This window comes from Eubalaena glacialis, chromosome 17, assembly GCF_028564815.1.
Source record: "Eubalaena glacialis isolate mEubGla1 chromosome 17, mEubGla1.1.hap2.+ XY, whole genome shotgun sequence".
Classification (NCBI taxonomy): domain Eukaryota; kingdom Metazoa; phylum Chordata; class Mammalia; order Artiodactyla; family Balaenidae; genus Eubalaena; species Eubalaena glacialis.
Genome location: NC_083732.1, coordinates 53,998,520 through 54,018,561, shown reverse-complemented (window position 1 = coordinate 54,018,561; position 20,042 = coordinate 53,998,520). Strand labels below are relative to the sequence as shown.

Sequence of the window (20,042 nt, the reverse complement as noted above, 5' to 3'; positions counted from 1 at the left end):
ACACTGGTGCTGATGAAGGAAGATTTGGGCGCAGCTATTTTCATGACTATCTCAGAGAGAAGATGTAGAGCCAAGACCCCATAAAACTCCAGTGGGATCCACATTGCTAATCGTCTTGCTGCACAGCTTCCCTTGTGTGCCTTGTGGGAGGTGGCACGTTTTGATGAGTCTGGATCAGGAGACCCGAGCTCTCCTGACTGATTAAAGCAGGAGCATGGACTCTTTTCTGCTTCCTCTTTATGAGAGGAAGAGGGCCCTCTGATCACGGGAATAGGGCGGACATGGAGGAGGGACAGGCACAGGATCTACCCTGAGCTCGGATGCTTAAGGCACCCTAGCCTTGGGCTCCCTTGGTCACATGTTTTTGTAAGATTTTCAAAGGAGATTTTGACTACGGTTGGTTAAGAGCACTGTCTCTTTCCACTGTGATTGCCTTTACCCTCACGTGGAGAGGTGTTGGCATAGCCAGAGGCATTTTTGGCATCAGTCAGGGGAAGCTGAGTTGGGGATACATTTTATATGGGCTTAATAAGATATATTTATGTGATTTTACAGTCACTTCCATAAATACATGTATCTGGTAGTTAATTACTAAACATATATTATTATGCTAAGCTATTTTTCAGTTATTAAAATTTGTAATTTCTATAATATACTTTTCTCATTCTAAAAAATATCCCCATTTATATTTAATTTTGTTTTATAATTTGTATTTATTTAAAAAGGGCTTCTAATTGTATAAGCTCAGACACCACAAACCTGGATCTGCCCTCCTACACCCCCCCACCAAGGAAACACCGCTCCCCCCCTCGCTCCCTCCCTCCCTTCTTTCCCTCCTTCCTTCCTTTGCCCCTCCTCCTCCTCCTCCTCCTTTTTCTTTTAGAGGCTATGGCCTTACAATATTTACCTGACTTTCTGATTTCTTGCTCCTATTTCACTTTCTCATAGAATCGAGGGGAAAACGTTTCGTGTATATAATAGATTAAATAAGATTTTAAAGAATGGTTTGACAACCCAACCACCATGTAAAATACTGTTCCCATAAAAGAGTGTGCCCTGTGTTATAAACTGCCAACTCAGAAGGACCTTCTGGATGATCCGTGTCCTACACGGTCTGGCCTCTGCTCTCTGTTCTAGCTCATTCCCTACCCTCCTCTGAGGAAACCCTGCAAGCCTGCCCTTTGAAGTCAGGCCCCCAGGCCACATTATCTTCCACAGCCCTTTGTTTCTGCATTTAATATTCCTTGCTTGGCTTCTCTTTATTCTTCTTTTACTAAGAATGCTAACAAACAAAGTTGTCAGGTTTCTTAATCCCAAGTAAGTAACAAATAGCATGTTACTATCCAGGGAAAAGTTTCAAGAGGCAGTCACACTGAAAATTGCAAGAAATAAAGTCTCGAAAGTGAATAAAGAGACAGGAAAAAAATAAAACACAGAAAACTAAAATAATAATACAGTGTTCTGAGTCTGTAATATAGGCCCATTTCCTTTAGGAGCAAACAGGTGTTTACATTTCAAAGTGCATGAGGGCAGCAACATGGAATCAGTCATATTCATGTGATTAACATGGGCATTTGGTATACAAAGTGCAGAAAATGTGAAAAATTTTCATCCAACAAGGTATATATTTTAAAGTTTTTTTTTTTTTACAGAATCTCTGTGGTGCAGGAGGCTTACATAATTCTTCAGTAATGTTGATCAAACAACATGGTATTTTATTAAATTGAATCTGGGGGAAGTGCGGCATGATGGTTATGACTGAAATTTGATGTCAGACAAGCCTGGTCATAAATCCCGGTTCTTCCACCTAATTAGTTATGGACCCCTCTGAGCTTCATTTTCCTCGTATAAAATGCGGGTCATTGTCTCTGCCTCGTAAGATCTTGGAGAGATTGTCCATTTCTTAGTTCATATCTGCTAAGGATTCATAGAACAGTTGCTGTGTGAAGCTTTTGGCAGGATCATTTTCCAGTCGGTTCCTGGATTGTCATTCAGTTTGCAGCCCAGCGTTGCAAGAGTATAGCACTTTGTCAGCTGCTTCGGCATTAATAGACATGAAAATATCTGTTAAATTATTTTCCTTGTTTTTTTAGGTTTGTTTTCTTTGATATGTTTTCTTATGGGAATAATGGGAGAATAAGTTGCACTCAGAATAAAATCCAAACTCCCTTTGGGATCTGGCTACCTCAGTCAGCTCACCTGTGCCCCTCTGAGCTAAGCTCAGACACTTTACTTAACATCTGTAAATGTCAGTGTCCTCATTTTTAAAGTGGGGATGGGCACTCATAGAGATGGTTCTGTTGATTAAATTGGAAAACTCCTATAGAGAGCTTAGCCCAGTACCTGCACATGGTCAGTGTTCGAGAAAAATTCTTTCCTGAGAGTCCCTGTAAGCCACATTCATCTTTAATCAGACCCTGTGGTCATAGAGAGCTTTGGATGTGACCAACAGAAATAAACGGAGATTACTGACTTGAGCCTGAAAAAAATAGCTTATAGAACTGAGGGAAGAGGCCTTGGGGAATGCGGGAACCAGGGCAACTGAGGGTCTTCAAAGCAAGAACGAGTGAGTAAACCATCCTGTGAGGTGCTGCGCTGCTGACCGCACAGCCTCTTGTCTTGTCGCCTCTGAATGCCCACGAGGGAGGTTCAGATGGCCCAGCTTGGGTTTGGGCCCTCCCCCGTGGTAAGAAGAGTGAAGTCTGGGGTTGGCCGCCCCACCAAAGCCATGAGGACAGGACACTGGACAGACAAAACTACCTATTGTTCTCCACAGACCTATCGCTGGGTGTTTCTGAGGACCTGCTAAGCCAATTTCTCTCAACTGACTTCTCAGCTTCTTCTTTGTCAAAATTTAATTGCTTTTTATAAGAACTCAACCTCATTTCCTCCTAGACAGTCATTCCTTTTTCTGACAGTCATTCCTTTTTCTGAGTAACTTCTATGATGTTTATTCACTAATACATTCATTTAGTAAACAAATATTTACTGAGCACCTACTAGGTGTCATTTTCTCTTCTGGGGGCTGGTTTACCTCAGTGAACCCAAGAAATCAAGGACATACTTGAGTTGGGGGGGGGCAGACAACCAAACAGAAACAAATAAATAGATGACATCAAGTGGCAACAGGGCTAATGACAAATCACTAACGAGAACAGCCATAAGACAGGGAAAGGAAGGAGTGAGGAGTGCGTGGAGGTGTTGCTCAGATTGGTTGCCCATGTTTGTATGAGTCTGTCCTCCAACTGCTCCCCTTTTCATTAGTTTATTTGCTTGCTTGTCTGTCATAAGGGACTAGCTGGCTTGCCCTGTCTAGCAGTGAGCCCCTTAGGGGTGAAGTCATGTCATTCATTTCTAGGGCTAGCCCCTGCCTCACAGTGGATGCTAAATTAGTGTTTGTTGAATGAATGGATAAACACATACCCCTTATGTGTGGCTATTGGATGACTGTAGTTTTCTGCTTGTGAGCCAGCCCGCCTTTCTCCCAAGAGGGGCATTGCAGGTGGCCTGGAATTCCTGCGCTCGTCAGTTCTCTGTTGTTGACTGACCAGTTAGCTGAATAAGACATTTCTTTAACCCCCTATTTAGTGGATCTCTCTTCTCTGGAATCAGGTTGGTTTCTTTGTGCTATTATTGTTTTTATTTTCTCATAATGTGCTTTTTGAATTTATGACCAGGTCTGAGAAAGAAATGAGAAAAATATCTGTTCCTCACAACTAGAGCCCCAGAGTCATGGCACCAGAATGAATCGTGGCATCTGAAGGAAGCTCAGGAGAGCACCTACCCCAAGTGAGGTTGTGCCCTGAGAAACAGGGGCAATAGCAATGGTCCTTTGAGGGAAACTGGATTCCTATTAAATCTGCTCCCTCCATACTTAACGTCCATGTTTCCTGAAGTAGAAAGAACTATATTAATCCTCATTTAAGTACTCAGTCTAAAAGTAGAAAACAAGACAATGAAGTGCTTTAAGATATTTTTATTAAACATTTGTGTAAAGTAGAGCCAGTGTTGATTGCATGATGTTCAGACGTGGCCTCCACCCTAGCAGGATTCATGGCTTTTTACTTCAGACAAATGAATGGACTGCCATTGACACAGCTCTCTGGTTGTGATGGTAGCTGAGTTTATAAATGGTCAGCTGTACTGTGAATATAGTTAGCTTATGCTAAGTGCCCCTGAGAGGATGAATATCATCTGTTTCCCGTTGAATTGTGTTTTGGAGCATGGTACAGTTTTTTCTAAATGAATAAATATTAAGCCTTTTTCACTTGCAGAGGAAAGTTAGGGTTAGATGCTGAAATTCAAATTACTAGACTTATTAAATCAAATTAAAATGAAATGTAAAAAGCCATTTGATTCTATTTATAAGTACTTGTCAGAATATACTGCTCAGTGAAAATGCCATGTTTTGGGTAAAAAATTAGATACCAACACTAAGACCAGAAACCATTTCATTCATTGTTAGCATGAATGGTATGGCTGACTGATCAGGTAGTTAGAAATAATGGTTAAATGGTGTTGGTAACTGTACAATATCTTCATATAACATTTAAAACCTTTTAAAGCAGTTTTCATCCAAATGTTTTCAGACTTTCATATCATAGACCTTGAACTTTGTGTATGCAAACCAAAGTATATACGGTGACTATTTTAAGCACTATCACCATTAAAAAAGGATTCACTTCAGCCTTCTGAAAAAGCTAATTTGGCTGTGCGTATTCATTTGTTCATAAACAATAAACTTCCTGATAGAGATCTTAAAGGAAAAGTAAGAACCAACTTGAAATGGATGTCAAAAGGGATTTTAGAGTGATTACATACATTCTCGGAGTATAGAGATCTAGTGATGGTAAGTGACTGCTCCAAAGTTAGCCCCCTGCTAACTAACGGCCACGCTGGGGTTAGACCCCAGGATTCCTGACTTCCACACCTGTGTTCTTTCTCCCTTATCCCCTTGTCTCCCTGACATGATCGTTTGAATTAGCAAGATATGCATGTAGTCTACAAAATTTCTCTTCTGTATCTGTTTCAATGAAAGCAGCTATTATATAAACAATGCATATATACCCTGTGGATTATTTACACCTGCTTTCCCATGTGTCCTTGCCCCTTCCACCCCACCTCCATCATTTTCTTATCAATCGCTGAGAAAAAATAGGTAAGATAGGCTGTTTCAGTGTGCCTCTGTGAGCAAATCAGTGAGACTTGTCCAGTGGCGTAGAGAACAGACAGAGCTTTGATACCTCTCGGGTGGTGTACTCTTCTCCTGGTCTCACCCAGCTGACTTGGATGCCAGCGACAGGCTTGGTTTTTAATGGCCTGTCCACTCTGACACTAAAGAAAGCCTTTGGGGCCCTATGTCTGGTCAGCTCTGGTAAACTGCTTATTTATTCACCTTGCCACTTTAACTCAGCATCTGTGTTTTGTTTTGTTTTCAGTAAAATCTGAAGCTCTGAAACAGAGTTAACTATATATATTCTAAAATGTAAAACACTGTGAATTCATTTGACTTAATTCCACATCTTAACAGTGAAAAAGCCTAAAATATCACTTTTCAAATTGTAATGCGCTTATATGTTAACAAAGTAACTATGAGATAAAGGAAAATATACAAAAACCATTTCACAGATTTTTTGTTTTAGTTAAAAAAAATCATGCTTGGAAAGATTATATTAAGCCAGAATATCTTTTAAATATCTATATTATTAAAATGTACAGATTATTGTAGTAAGAAAAAATTAAGAATCTGTCTTACATCAGAATTCTTATATTGCCAGAACTAAAAATGCGTAATAACTATTATTTGTGGTACATCCAGAGGTTCAGTATTGCCTGAGGGTCCTTACCACTGAAATATATCGCCTCTAACTATGTTCAAAGGGACAAATCTCTTAACTCTTTGGTAAAGTTCCTAGTTCTGCTTTAACTGTATTCAGTTCCCTGTTAAATGCTTGGAGAGATATGAGTCCTTGGTTTATTGACTGAGATGCATTTTGCAATGATTAGTGCATCATCAAATACACAGAAATCGGTAGAATATTATTTTTTTCTAACATGTCAGTTGGAACATCTTTTCTTCTCGAATTACTCCAATTGATTCTTTTTAATAATAAGGAGGATTTTTAGAAACCCCCAAGTTGTGCATTTCTTGGTACTTATTCCTAATACAAGTAACACTCTGATATTTAAGAATTAAATGATATGAGTTGGGAATTTTTTTTCCTTTTTTTACAGATCTCCCAAGAGGGCTTTGACCCTGTTGATAGTTTTGAAACTGTAGTAGGTAGACGAATTAGATTGTCTAAACTAGTGTTCCCAGAGTTCTAAAATACACTTTTTCTCAAAGAGAGGTTATAAATGCGAGAAACACAATCTGAGAGACCGCCCCCTCCCCGTGTCCATTGGAGATGGGATTCAGCAGACCACACCCCCTTCCTCCAAGCCTTCTCAGTCAGACACACTGAGCCGGGCTTCTCACAGGCTCCCTCCCATACAGCCTCCTCCTGGGCTAACAGCTTTGATCATTCCTTTCTTCTGAACTATGAATCTAACCAATACATTAATCTCACTTATTGACCTATTTATCGTGATTTCTTATTGTTACATTATGACACTGTGTCTGCTAATTCTTTTCGGAATGTACCTAAACTTTGATACATCTAAAAGGAGGCTCATTTGGTGCTTGTTCTGAAGTGCAAAATGAAGACCCGTGTTCCTGACTGTCCCTTCCCTTGGATCAGTATTCTCTTCCAAGGAGTTTATAAATATCAACAAGAGGTCAATGCCAGACTCCCCATTTCTGCCTCTGATGCCTTTTCTAGGCAAGTCCTTTCTGGAGAGCTTTACCCCTACCCCACTTGCACTCCCTTCCCCAAAAGGGTTATTGATAACTAAGGCCAAGTCATGGGATGCCTCGCAGAGTTCTGCCAGTAAATATGTGGGGATAAATGACCTTTAAAAAATCCTTTAAGATTATTTCATTCAACATATTTATTTTGCCTGTTTTCTTTTAGATCATCTCAGCTTTGGTCCCTTGGAACCACCCACTAGCGGCAGTCATAAAGTAAGTATACATTTTAAATTTTCTTTCAATCGCTGTAAATGGAAATCTCAGTTCTGTTCAGTGGTTTTCACCAGAGACAGTTTCATTCAAATATTTTGTCAGTGAATAGTAGTATAATAAATGGGAGTTTTGGGGCTTCCCTGGTGGCACAGTGGTTAAGAATCCGCCTGCCAATGCAGGGAACATGGGTTCGAGCCCTGGTCCGGGAAGATCCCACATGGTGCGGAGCAACTAAGCCTGTGTGCCACAACTACTGAGCCTGCGCTCTAGAGCCCGCGAGCCACAACTACTGAGCCCGCGTGCCTAGAGCCCGTGCTCCACGGCAAAGACAAGCCACCGCAATGAGAAGCCTGCACACCACAGCGAAGACTAGCCCCCACTCACCACAACTAGAGAAAGCCCGCGCACAGCCCCAAAGACCCAACGCAGCCAAAAATAAATAAATAAATAAGTAAATAAATTTATGGAAAAAAAATGGGAGTTTCATATACAGGAAAGATAATAAACCCTCTCCTTAAAATTTGTGAAAAGGATAATGGACAGAAATTAAATAAATAAGGCACTGCTTATCACTCTTGAATATTGCCCGTAGCATAATAAAGTATATCTGCAGCCACCTAGTGGAGTGTTTTTTATGTACCATCTTCATCCCAGGCAGCTGCCAGAGTCCTCTCAAGGGGCACATTACAACAGCTTCTTCTTCCATTTTAAATTGGGCCATAGTGCAAGAAGTATCTCAAATGGCATTAAGCACCAATTAACATCTAGCAGAGAGTTTAGCACCTAACGGGCACATAAGAGAAATTTGTTGGAGAATGAATGGGTGGATTAATTAATTCATCAATTTTATGCTCTTGGAGGTCCTCACTAGTGTGAGGCAATGTGGTGCACTGGTTAGTGCCCCAAATCTGGAGCCAGATGCTTGGGTTCAGGTCCTGGCTCTGCCACTTACTAGCTGCATGACTTTGGGCACAGGTCCAAACCTTTCAGTGCCTGGGGTTTTCCATCCATAAAATGGGGCTAATAAAACTACCTCTCTTGTTGTTGTTGTTGTTATGAGGTTATTACAAGAATTAGATGAGTGAATATTTACAAAATGCTTAAAATAATGCCTGGCATGTGGTAATCTCTATAAAATGTTTGTTGAATAAATTAAAATATATTAAACATATAGGGATATTTTGAGGTTCCAGATTTAGAGATTGAAAAACTGGTTTAGCCTAGAAGCAATAATGCTCCAGTAGCAATAAATATATTTACCACTCAAATCTTGGTTTCAATATTATTTCCCAATAAAAAGAACCAGAGAAATGGCTGATTGAGGACTGGGGCAAGAAATATGCAAAATGAGCCTGGAGTATCTTATAGTGCCAGAAAGTAAGGAAGTACTAAAAGAAAAAAGGTAAAACAAAAACAAAATCTCATAATGATGACTGTGACACAATGTATGTCGAAAGGATACAGGAGCCAACTGAAAGTTCTCCCAATGGCCAAAATTGGAACAATTTGAACCACAAGATAAGTAACTAGTATTGAGGTATAACCCAAATCTGATAACTATCTATTCTGATATAAATAAATGATTGGATAAATATATGAGGAAAATAGACAAATCTCTTATGCAGAAGAATTCCAAATAATGTATGTAGATACTCTGCTTTATGGGAGGTAAAGCATAACTCCGGCTGGGGCTGCACAGTTTCTTTCTTCCAAAGAGCACAGTATGGAAAGGGGGTGAGATTTTTTTTAAAAAGGAGTAACTTACAATAGAGAAACCTGACAAACTCTACCTCAAGCCAGGTAGTCAAGGTTAACATTAACAGAGATATGCCATAATGATAGTAGGTATCCTTCACATCATGTGAGATGAGAATGGCATTTGACCTCTGTGATCTTCCTCCCAAAACATATTACCCCAGTCTAATCATGAGAAAAACATAAGAGAAATTTCAATAGAGGTGCATCCTACAAAACACCTGAATAGTCCTCCTCAAAACTGCCAAGGTCATCAAAAACAAAGAAAGTCTGAGAAACTGTCACAACCAAGAGACGCCTAAGGCAACTGGCCAGCTAACTGTAAGGTGGTATCTTGGATGGGATCCTGGAACAGAAAAAGAACATTAGGTAGAGACTAAGGAAATGTGAATAAAGTATGGAGTTTAGTTCATAAACATGTATCAATATTTGTTCACTAATTGTGAAAGATGTACCATCCTAATGTAAGATGTAATAACAGTGGAAACTGGGAGCGGGGTATACAAGAATTCTCTGTTTTAGCTTCACAATAATTCTGCAAATCTGAAACTTTCAAAACTAAAAACTTTATTCTAAAAAATAATGAAGTATGCACATTAAAAAAAAAAACTGGTTTGAAGGTATACTCTCCAATTTTCAAGTGCCAAGATAATATTTTTTTGAAAAATGTTGAGTTCAACTAATTTATGTTTTGAGACTCATACATGGAGAATTATATTCTGCATTAAAGTTTTGAATTGGACAGAGGTGTACACATCTATAAAGCTTTAGGTTATATTTCTGCTATCCTCAAACGGAGGAAGAAAACAGCACTGGCAACACAAACCTTTTTTGCAAGAATAATTGTTATTGGAGTTCGAAGTGGATTGTCAAATTTAACAGCATAACAAATTTAGTGGTGTAAAACAACATGTAACCGTTATCCCGCAGTTTCTGTGGATTGGGAATCTGGGTGTATCTTACCTGGGTCCTCTGCTTAGGGTCTCATAAGAGTATAATCAAGATGTTGGCTGGGCTGTGTTCCTTTTTGGAGCCCGATTTTTTTTTCTTCTAGGTTCACGTGGTTGTTGGTGGGATTCACTTGAGGTTGTAGGACTGAGGTCTCCTGTTTTCTTGCTGGCTGTCACCTGCGGTGCTCTCACCTCCCAGGTATCACTCAGGATTCCTTGCCATGTGGCTGATTGCTTCTCACAGGCCTTGTCACAACATGGCAGCTGACTTCAAAGCCAGCAGGAGAATCTCTGACCCCAGTCTGCTAGGACAGACACTTACATAGTGTAAACTAATCAAGGTAGTGACTATCCCCTATGGCTTTGCAGTATTCTCTTGGCTTGGGAGCAAGTCACAGGTTGTGCCTGCACTCAAGGGGAGGGGATCATCCTAGGGTGTGACTCACTGGGCAGTCACGTTAGGGTGTGTCCACTACAACAGGAGAGTTTTGAAACAGACACAGGCAGCTGGGCATATAGGAGCAAACCAAATAAAAGGAGAACAAATCAGAAATGCTTGCTTGTTGCTTTCAAGCAAACTACAACTCGAGGTAACTAAATAAGTTTCATCCCACCCATCCACACACAAATACACAACATTATGTTTAACTTGGATGAATATTTTTTAACTCTGAGGAGTATTTGAAGATGAAGGAGTCAGAGAAATATATTTGGAGATAGCTCATACATCACCGTTTTCCTGATTAGGGTGTTTTTTTTTCCTCTTCAGTGAAGAAATTTACGCAAAAATATGTTCTCAGTGGCAACAACATTTATGCACTCTCATTATAAAAGTCCAAATAATATGATCTCATTTTCAACATTTCGTAACTTAATTTTTTTCATTTTTGAGACTGTTTAGTTTTTTAATACTTACGTTTTTAAACTCTGCCTCCTAATAATTATTAATAGGATGATACTGTTTAATTTATAATTTTTACATTTTACATGATGCTTATAAATTTGTATATTTTAAATGTATTAAATATCCATTTTCACTGATTTCTTTTTATGGGTTCTGAATCCTTTTCTTATAAAATAGTAAATACAGAAATTCTGCTGTTGTCATTTTGCTCCAGTTTTGTAATCACCACCCAGATTTTCAGGAACTCAATTTTTTTTTTTTTCTGATTGCTCCTTATAAGACCAAAATGTCCCAGAAATCCTAACATTTAGTCATTGGAACTGCATTTGCCAAGCTACTGCTTGCATCTGGAAATAAAGCACAAGTACCCTTTGTTAGACCCTGCGTCTGAATTGTGGGTTTGGATAATGTGTTCACTGTCTGTGCATCTCCATGGAGGTTAATACAAACCTATTAGCAGATTGAACCAGAGACCTTTGCAGTTTGTCTCAGATATGCAGCCACCTTAAAGAAAACAGGCAACTTGTGGAAATGAAGCTCATTAGCAGCCAAGTTGACATGAAAAGAAAATATGTATTGCAATAATTTAGTTAAGAAACTCAAAGAAGAAATGATTTCTTGTGGCTCCTCCTCCCTTACCCTTCACCCTTTTTCTAGTCTTTTTCTGCCTGTATTTTTCTGCTCACTCACAACTAAGCCTTAGGCTGCTATTGGTTCTCTTATGCCAAGGGGTTCTCTTATGCCAAGGGGTGCAAAGGGTTGTTATTCAGAATGGTGAAAACATAATCACTTGTAGCTATTGGTAAAATAGCTCATGTAGCAAATAAAGGTCAACGCTTGCTTGCTTCCTTCCTTTCTTCCTTGGAGATGTTTTCTTTGTAGGAATTAAATAAAGGGACCTTTTTAAAAAAAAAAAAAAATACAAGATAAGTTAGAGTAAATAGAAGTAACCTTTCCTGCTTAGGAAGGAAGTATTAGGTGAAAGCCCAGAAGAAGAGCATTTGTCTTTGGCTGGAAGGTCACAGGATAAAGCATTCTTATCAGAGCTGAATCCAGGGGAATGTCTTGGAATTTGCCAATGTTGTTGGCCTGTGGTGATCATCAGATCTCTTTCCCCCTGGTTTTAGAGGGGTTTAGTCTTGCCTAATGATTTCATCAGATTTATTCACCACGTATCTTAATATATAAATCTGTTATTTTCACCTATTACTGAAATTCTGGGTTTTTTAATAATACGTTTGGAGCAACCATTCGATCTTTTTATCAAAAGACCTGAGTTTAATTTGAAGTAGTATATATTCTAAATAGTATCTCTGTACATTATATCTGTCTTCAGATTTTGTTTCTAGACCATCTTAACATCATTTTGCATCATGGTGATCAAATTGAGCTGGATTTCCTTGTTTGGGAGTACCGAGGTAGCAATTCGTTGTTGTCACCTGGGTCTTCTTTTGGCATAAGACAGGCATTCACCAACTCATTCATCATATCTCTTTATTTGGTACTGTCCTTGGGGTCCTGTGTCCCCAGTGATGCCCACACCACCTCCTCCCACACTGAACTCTCCTTTTCCTGAGTTTCCTATCACACGTGTGTTCTGTTCTTGGTCATTCCTGTCTTGTCTTATTTACCCATTCTTTGCTAGGGATACTTTTTCTCCCCAAAGAGACTGTTAGCGCTTTGAGGGCAAGGATTCTGCCTCTTGTCTTTTGTGCCTTCACAAAGCTCAGACTCCTCAGTACTTGATGACTACCTGTCACCATGCCCCATGCCTCCAACTCTTACACCTGATCAAAACAGTGTTTCCTCAGATCGAGACTTATGTGCGCTCCATTTGGCTCGCCCTGTGCTGAGGACCACAGAGATGGGGTCAGCCAAGCAAAGCGATCACTCCTGACTTTGGGACCTCTCATCCTCCTCTCAGGACCACTTTGCTATTCCCAGATCCCAGGCTCCTTTCTAGGCATCTCTCCTGTCACTCATTCTCTGAGGCCCTGATGTCACTGAGGTGTCAGCTGAGTATGACACTACTAGGGCAATCTTGTTCTAATGGAGAAATCCTGAAAACCAGAAAGACTTCAAGACCCAAAGTAATGTATCTCCAATGGTGAAACTCCAGACACTGTGATAAGCAACAGTGAAGATATTTTTAACCCATCCTTGTCTGGCCTCCCTTAAATAACACCACACAGGGAGATTCCTACTGTGCTTGCTTACAGGTGTACCCTGCCTAGGAACTGTTAAAAGAACGGCAATGTTGATCGCTGTCCTTATAGTGTAAATAACCTAGCAGGGCAGTTGGACCACATGTGCCTATGGAGCAGACCAGTGTACTGTTAAAGAGTCTTTCTGATCACACAGTTCTGTCTTCTAATCTCCGTTTTTCTACTTGTCAGCTGTGTAGCCTTGCACGAGTTTCTAAAATTTTCTGGGGATCATTTCCTTCATTTATAACACCACGATGACAAAGGCCAAGGATGCCATGAAAATTCAACAAGTGAATGTATGGGCCGTTCTTGGCACATAGTAAATATGCATGACACGGGTGACTGCAATAATAATAACAAAAGCTAGGGAGGATTGTAAGTCCAAGCAAGGCAGTTTGGAGGTCTGAGGCTGAGAAGAGGTATGCAGAGCAAGGCAGTGATGGAGGTGGAGGAGGATGGAGGATAGCTTCCTAGAAAGGACCTCCTCCCTTCATAGGAGAACATGAGTAGTGTCCAATATCTGTGCTTGCTTAGCCACCGGTACCTAATCCCCTGATCGGTTGGTCTGCAGAGGCATTTTTGGCCTGGAAGCAGTCTGCTAGGGAGTGGAAAAAGTCTGAGTGGAACCCATGCACATTATCACTGTAGAGTGGAGGGGTAAACTGTTACCCCTAAACATAACTGTTTACTTCTGAGTCTCTCTCCTCCATTGGACTGTGTGGTCCTCAAACCAAGTTCTGACAGTTCATCCCTGTTATCCCCAGGCCACTGTCTAGAGCACATGCTCAGTGCTTAATTATTGGTGGAAAGATTGAAAGGACAGAAGATGCTGGGGTTTTGCTGCACTACATCTTCTAACAACACAAGACTTAGTACAAGTATGAGAACATATTTTCCCTGTATTCAAGAACAAGATTCGGTCAAATGAAAGATGGAAATATTGTGGTTTGTGGTTCTTTCTCCGAAGCAACATTGTTTGTGGGGTCAGAGACCAAGAAAGATGTGACTTAGGAAAGTTGCAACAGCCTTAAAAATGCTGGTTGTGGTGCATGAAAGAAAAAGAAAAAACAAAAAAACAAACAAACAAAAACCTAAGCATATAAAACTGGAAGAGGGGTCTGTAAAATCAAGCCTGATGCTAAAAGGGATGAGTTGGCAGATTGGAATGGATTACTGCAAATTCCTGCAGCCACCTAGCTTGTGATTTAACGCTTCTCTGAGCTTTTGTTCCAGATATTTGAGGCTCAATTTATTCCCATCTTATCGTCCTTGTCAAAAGCAACTTTTTTTTTTTTAAAGGCTGTATGTTTTCTTTCCATTCTTGTTTATACCTTACCATCCTGCTGTTTACAAGATTGGTCTCTCACACTCTGCCTGGGGTGTCTTCTATTTTTGTGTAGTTAAAATTGCCAGAGGATTCTTTCAGCAGCTCTATTTTGATGAATGGGGAAGCCATGCTGCCCTGTGGAATCCCAGCATGGCGTGGCAGCTCCCCCAATGAAAGAGGCACATAGCTGTTATGAACGTGTGACCAACTGTGAAACTTTGCACATTTAAGTACTTTAAACACTTGAAAGTGCCTGTTGTACATCTCATTACAGAGATATAATACCAGGTGTGACCTCTCATGTGGGTTGATGCCTCCCTGGAAGTTGTTTGGAGTAACATGAAATGTGATTTTTTTCCAAAGTGGAGCACCTGCCATTTTCTCCCTGGCACTGGGTTGGAAGTGATGTCCTAATGCCTCCTGCCCCTCTCCTCAGCTCCTGCATCCTGTCCTCACTTTGGTCTGATCCTTCTCTCCCATCTGAATGGTCTCCTCTGTGCCCCGTGTTCGGATGACGTTCCTTCTGATCACAAAATCTTGGTGGCACCTGTGACAAGTGGGAACTGGAAGCTGGAAATTGCTCTTTTGCTTTCTTTTTCTTTTTTAACTTTTTATTTTATAGAAAGTAAAAATAAAAGTTGATTAACAATGTAGTGTTAGTTTCAGGTGTACAACGAAGTGATTCAGTTATACATATACATGTATCTATTCTTTTTCAAATTCTTTTCCCAATTAGGTTGTTACAGAATATTGAGCACAGTTCCCTGTGCCATACAATAGGTCTTGTTGGTTATCCGTTTTAAATATAGCGGTGTGTACATGTCAATCCCAAACTCCCTAACCATCCCTCCCCGCCTTCCCCCCCCACCCCCCCTCCCGCCTCCCCGTAGCCATAAGTTTGTTCTCTAAGTCTGTGAGACTGTTTCTGTTTTGTAAATAAGTTCATTTGTATCTTTTTTTTTTTTTTTTTAGATTCTGCATATAAGCGATATCATACAATATTTCTCTTTCTCTGTCTGGCTTACTTCACTCAGTATGACAATCTCCAGGTCCATCCATGTTGCTGCAAATGGCATTATTTCATTCTTTTTAATGGCTGAGTAATATTCCATTGTATATATGTACCACATCTTCAGAAAGACTGGGGGGTTTGAGCAGAAGTTGCATTGATGGATTACAATTGCTTTAATTACAATTACAATGAATCTTGGCACCAAGAGGATGACCCTTGGCAAAGGGGTGAAGCAGGCCAAGGTTGGCCTTGTCCTTCTGAGCCTCATCATGCCTCCATCCTTCCAGGGGTTCCTAACACTCCTTCCACTCCCTTAACCACCTGTTTACCTCAGGTCTTCCTTATCAGGGTAGATAGCACTTAATACTTCAGGCTCCTTCCCTTATGTGCTAGTTTCCTTCTATCAAAATTTCTAGTCACAGATATTATTCCTTTTGGGAACTCTCTATGATATGAACATGAGTGGTGCTGGGTCAAAGACACCTATGCTGGGGGTGCTCCTCTAGGGTGGGAAGGATATAATGAAAAGCACAACTCACCAGGCTTCAGATGACCTAGGTTTATAATTCCAGTTTTGCCACTTATTAGCTGGTGACGTTGGGCTATGTTACTTAACCTTTCTGAGTATGTCCTCACCCATATAATAGAATTGATGAGTCCATGCTAGCATGTCTTACATATGAGACTTTTACCTCCCAGGTTTATCATGAAGCTCAAATGAGATGAAGCACTGGAATGCTCTTTATATGTGAGAGAGGTTCTGTGCAAATGTTAGGGAGAGAGGCAAAAAGGTGCCTTAACTATGTCCACAGTGTTAGCTTTTTGATAGGTAATGAGTTGTAGCAGGAAGCTTCCACCTGGCTTTAATATTTTCTGTAATCTTGGTTTATTGAGCCTCCATTTCCTCACTCATACAAAAGAATGTATACAAAATCTCATTGGCTTGTCATGAGCAATGATGGTTAGAAAGTCCCTTACCCTAGTGTCACTTGGGACTTAGTGTGTATTTTATAAAATGTTAGTTCCCTTCTCACCTTAACATGTCCCTCAAGAAGTGACTCTAGACAGTCAGGTACAAGAGTTTCCACACGCTTCAAATCTATCTGTGTATGAGGCAGGTCCAGTAACCGAAATGGTATCAAAGCAGCCCAGAGGAATGATCTAGTCCAAAGGTAACATTAAAAAGGTGTACATCATCCTCTGAAAGGCAGTGGGTGCTGATAATGCACCCATAGGGTGACATGGGGCTGGTCCTAAGGAATGGGGAGGGAGGGGAGTAGGGCACTCGCTTTGTCCCAAAATTAAAGAAGGCACCATAAAACTCCATCAAATAACGTTTAATGCAATATTTTTTTTAAATCAAAATTAATGCAAAAAAACCTATGATGAACAAAACATCAATTCAAAACAATGTTGACTTTCTAAAGTATTGCATTAATATATTTATTTTGATTACTGGGTTTTTTGGTGCCCCCCCTTAAAATTTGTGCCCAAAGAGAGTGAACTCCTCACTCCATTGGCCTTGCCCTGCCCCCACCCTGGGGTGGTGTCCACAGGGCTGGGGGGAAGGTCCCAGGGAGGGCTTCCAGTACCCACTCCTGATTTCCCCTCATCCACTCGGGGTCCTGAATTTGGTTTAATTATAACCTTGTGAAAAAAGAAAAGACCATATCAAATGAAATTCTGGTATCCTTTCTAATCAAGTGACCACAATGAAAGATAGAGTTTGGAAAGAAAATATGAAGCCATTTGTTCACCAGAAGCTTGATTTAGGTTGGGGGTTGGCAAACAATGACTCGCACACTGACTGCCTGTTTTTGTAGGTAAAGTTTTATTGGCACACTGGCCTGCTCATTTGTTTTTGTGTCATCTAGGCTGCCTTGGTGACACAACAGCAGAACTGAGTAGTTGCAGCAGAAACTATATGGTCTGCAAAGCTGAAAATGTTTATTATCTAGCCTGTAGCAGACCCCTGATTTAGATTATCAAAGGACTTAGATTTTTTTTAAAATAAATTTATTTATTTTATTTATTTATTTTTGGGTTGGGTGTTGGGTTTGGGTTGGGTGTTGGGTCTTCGTTGCTGCGTGCGGGCTTTTCTCTAGTTGGGGCAAGCGGGGTCCACTCTTCGTTGTGGTGCGAGGGCTTCTCATTGCGGTGGCTTCTCTTGTTGCGGAGCATGGGCTCTAGGCGCGCGGGCTTCAGTAGTTGTGGCAGGTGGTCTCAGTAGTTGTGGCTCGTGGGCTCTAGAGCGCAGGCTCAGTAGTTGTGGCGCACGGGGTTAGTTGCTCCGCGGCATGTGGGATCTTCCCGGACCAGGGCTCGAACCCGTGTACCCTGCATTGGCAGGCGGATTCTTAACCACTGTGCCACCAGGGAAGCCCAAAGCACTTAGATGTTTTTGAATCAGCATGTGGGGTTGGCTGCAGATTTACGTAACAGAATTCAAGGACATTTACAGAGGACATTAAAACTTTCCAAGTGTAAGAAATGGGGGAAATGGGGAAGAAATCAGTTTTAAAAGTAAATCAAGAGAAGCAACTGAGAGCGAGAGTGGGTGGGTCTGTGTCTGTCTCTGCCCCTGGGAGTCCCATCAGACTCCAGCTGTGACTTGACATTGCAGGATATGAGATGCTTTTGCGAGCTTGACATTGCACATATTTAGCAATAAGCAAGCAATGGGTTTGGGAAAAAGTACATTCACTTGCATTATCATATAAGTGATTTGTAGATTTAATTCTTCATCCTGTTAATGTGGATAATTTAGAACTGACTTCACAAATTCAACAAGCATTTAGTGAGCATATTGTGAGCATTATGCAGAAACTGCAAGAGTCACCCTCTCCTAAGTGTGAGCAAACTAATAGGAAGACCCCAACAATGTATTCTGCTGTGTCTTGGGTTTGAGGTACATACAGGACACCACAGGGAGGTAAGAGGAGAAAGGTCAACTCATGGATGGCCCTAAATCCTGGCTAGGGAGCTTCAACTTTAACCAGGAACCAGTAGGAAGCTTCCTTGATCAAGAAAGTGGCATATCCATACTTGGCTTTAATTAGGATGTTAATTGAGTGACAGCTTGTGGAGGGAGGGAGGGTGGATGAGAAGATAATGAGAAGGTGATTTCAATACCCTGGATAGTCTGGTGTGGTTTGTAGTCGTACAGAGATGACAAGGACTTCAAGTTAGCAGTATCCATGGAAATGGGAAGAGAGAGCTAAGAATGCCGGTGAAGATAAAATCAACCGAGATTCAGCCACTTGACTAGGAAGGCTACTACATTTGGAGTTGAGGTGATTGGAAAGCTGGAAAAGATATTACTAGAGATAGAGAAGCCAGGTAGAGAAGTAGACTTGAGGATCTAAAACAATAAGTTCAGTTTGATATATAATGAATTGAAGATGCTATAAAAAATCCAGGGTAAAACAGAGAAATGCATCAGAAGGAGAGAGAGAGGGAGGGAGGGGGGAGATGAACATTAAAGAAACAACTATGGTAGAGTTGCCAGTAAAATACAGGATGCTTGGTTAAAATTGAATTTCAGATCAACAGAGAATAATGTTTTAGTATAAGAATGTCCCATGAAATATTTAGGACATATTTATACTAAAAATTTATTCATTGCTGATCTGAAATTCATATTTAACTGGGCATTCTATACTTTATTTACTAAATCTGGCAACCCTAGACTATGGGGATTTCTCATATTTATGGATGATCAGGAGAGAAGGAGATAGTGGAAGAGCCTAGGAATGGACAGATAGGTCCCAGGAAAGCTAGGATATTGTACTATCATGGCATCAAAGGGCAAAGTGTGATTCAGGAGGCCTGAGCAGAAAGGTCAAGGTCATTGCATTTGGCAACCTGGAAATCATTAGGCACCTTGGAGAAGGCAGATGAACGTCTGATTGGTTGGGTTAAGGAGTAAATAAGGGAAGGGAGGTGGAAATAATCAATGTAGATCCTTTTAGGAAGTGTGATGAAGAAGAGGAGGAGAGAAATGGGTTGGTAAAGGGTAACAAAATAGAAGGCAGATTTGCAGGATTAGAGGCTGAAGCTTTTTCCAGCTTCAGAGAAGGAGATGAGGGAAGTAGCATCTTAAAGCTATAAGAGGAGTGATGGGGATAAGGGATGGATCAAGCTGTGGATGATGCTGGCGGGGAGAATCCGGACAGAGAGATTAACCTTTGCATGGAGGATGCTCCTTCATCCTCCAAGTCATGAAGGAAGGAGGGGAGATGGATGAAGATGTGGAGACTTTGAGAGTAGGGAAGAGGAAGGAACACTTTTTATTTCTTTTATTGCTGTCCAGCTGTGCTATTGAGAGTGCGTGTTACGGAGGAAGGGTTAGGGGAGCAGGAGGGGAAGACTCAGGCTTGAGATACTTCCCTTTTGCTGGTTGCACAGGACAGATATGATGAAACGCTCAAAAGTACATATAATTCATCCAAGCGGGAACCATTATTTCCCTCACGTTGTATTTTCCTCCTGCTGTAGCGAGCCATATCGATTCATAACATAATTGAATTGCTCACTAGGGAAGGGAAAATGACAGAAACAGAATTGAACAGACTTGCTCTCCTCCATTTTGTTAAATTAGGAGATCCTGGCCATGAAATGATCGTGGTCATTTATCCACGTCACAGTCCTAGAAGTGGGCAGCAGGGGCTGCCAGTCCTAGAAGGCATTTTGGGAGACATGTGAATTTCCTAGTCTGTGATTTCCTGTCTCCACCGTGCAGATTGTGTCATGTGGGGTTAATGACTCTGCCATGTCACACCCAGCGTACCAGGGACTCACTGATATGTAGGCAGCACATACTGA

At 40.8% G+C, this 20,042-nt stretch overlaps 1 protein-coding gene across 4 annotated transcripts in view; it reads left to right on the top strand.

The window, feature by feature from the left end:
* Positions 1–20,042, top strand: part of NCALD (neurocalcin delta) — a 439,751-nt gene that overhangs the window by 243,289 nt on the left and 176,420 nt on the right. For all 4 annotated transcript variants that reach the window (XM_061171579.1, XM_061171578.1, XM_061171576.1 and 1 more), the window contains one exon: positions 7,014–7,063. The gene's annotated coding sequence lies outside the window, so the exon portion shown is untranslated. The remainder of the gene's footprint in view (positions 1–7,013; positions 7,064–20,042) is intronic.